We start from the raw sequence: 1915 nt of genomic DNA, 5'->3' as shown, positions 1-1915 counted from the left end.
AGTGAGACCAGAAGATATTGTAAGAAGTTCATTTAAAGATACCACTGACACTGAAAAGTCTGCTTTATCGACCTTGTACAAATTTGGCCGACCTTTCAGCATCCTCTTAAATAACTTCTTACAATATCGTTCTGTCTCACTTGTCAACACGTACATTGTCTTTATTTAATATATTGAAGCGCCATCTCTTGCTAAATCCTGCACTTACTTCAATTAGACGCAATTTTTGCTTTGTTTACTATTCTGTATCTTAGCTAAGCAAATAAATTACCGTAAATTGCAGTTGAGTAGATATCTTTTTTTCTATTGCTTTCAATCGTAGCTCAAAAGGTTTTGTATTATTCGTTCGTTATGTAATTTGTGGTGTGAGATGTAAGCATTTTGTACATATGAGTTACAACTCTCTAACTTTAACATTAATGAAATGTTTATATATGTCAGGTGACAGCTATACGATCCGAAAAAAATGTAATTTTTTAATTTTTTTTCAATTTTACTACAAATTCATCCGTCTTACACCATAATTTTATGTCTTGCAATTCTGTAAAAAGATTTTCAATTCTGCTCAGTCAATTTGAAAAAATTTACTCAACTGCAATGTGTTGGTAATTCTGTCTTGTTAGCATCGCCTTAAGTCGTAATAAGGTATTTGAATGGTATAAAAAAAAATAAAAAGAAAAATCACATACTCTTCATTTAGAGATATCATTGATGTCAATTGAACAGACTGTTTTATCGACCTTGCGCAAATTTTTCCGATCTTTCAACATCGCCTTAATTTCAAGGTGTAGAGGAGCCGGCTAAGAATGCGTGAGCACATAAAAAAGAAACAAAAAACGAGCCACCTATCTGCAGCCGCGCGCAACATTAGACAAGGAAATAGATGGATCTCCTTTTTTCTTTTTCTTTCTATCAGTTCACGTTTCCACTTAAAAGGGACCGCTATGCCTTTTCTAGTCTATGTATATAATTTCTTTGCTTAAGGCTCCTGTCTAGTCACCGCGGCCATATTGGAATCGTGACGTCATAAGTGAGAAACGACATAGGATGCATTTCCATTGATTTTTAATACAGTATTAGTCGCCATGTTATTTTACTAGACAAGTGTTCCCTTTCTCCAGTAAAAAGTTTTAGTAAAAACATAACCTAAAAATCCATAACCTCCAAATCGTGTCCAAATCCTAAGTTATGTTTTTATTGAAATTTTTTACTAGAGAAAAGAATGCTTGTTCAGTAAAACAACATGGCGACTAATACTGTACTGAAAATCAATAGGAACGCACCCATATAAAAGTTTGTTGCGTGCCATTTTTAAATAAAAAAAATTTGGATAAAATAACAAAATGGGATCGCTTTAAAAAACTTATAAAAAGGGACGGAAACTATTCTTTTCCCCCCTAACAATTAGTAAATAGTTATAAAAGGCACGTAAAGTGAAGCCTATTCAGGTAAGAAAAATCACGGTTCGACAGCTGTTGAAAAAAGTGAAAAATATGCTTTTATGTATAAAATTCAACAATAACTTTAGATTCCATCTTCTATTTTTTACGACTTTGATAAGTACGAGACAAGTCATATTTTCACAATTAAGCACATAATAAAGAAATGGGTGCGGTCCATTTGACGTTGCAAATGCTTCGAAGCACTTGATTGACCAATCAGAAGAAAGAATTTTTACTAATTGATCAATCAAAAAATGCTCCGAAGGATTTGCAGCATCAAATGGACCGTAGCCTGTGAGTATGAATCGGATCAACCGTAAGCAACCGAGAATGCGCTGATAGCGCTGTAAGCGTGATTCGGACCGCGGCTTTAAAGTGCCTCTAGCTGAGGCACCGTGAGGATCATACATATGTGACGTCAGAAAAATAAAAAATTAAGCTACCGCATATTCATGTCCATTCGCACTTTGAGG

This window comes from Wasmannia auropunctata, unplaced genomic scaffold (genome assembly GCF_000956235.1).
Source record: "Wasmannia auropunctata unplaced genomic scaffold, wasmannia.A_1.0 LD336111.1, whole genome shotgun sequence".
Taxonomy (NCBI): Eukaryota; Metazoa; Arthropoda; class Insecta; order Hymenoptera; family Formicidae; genus Wasmannia; species Wasmannia auropunctata.
This window is presented reverse-complemented; position numbering follows the sequence as displayed.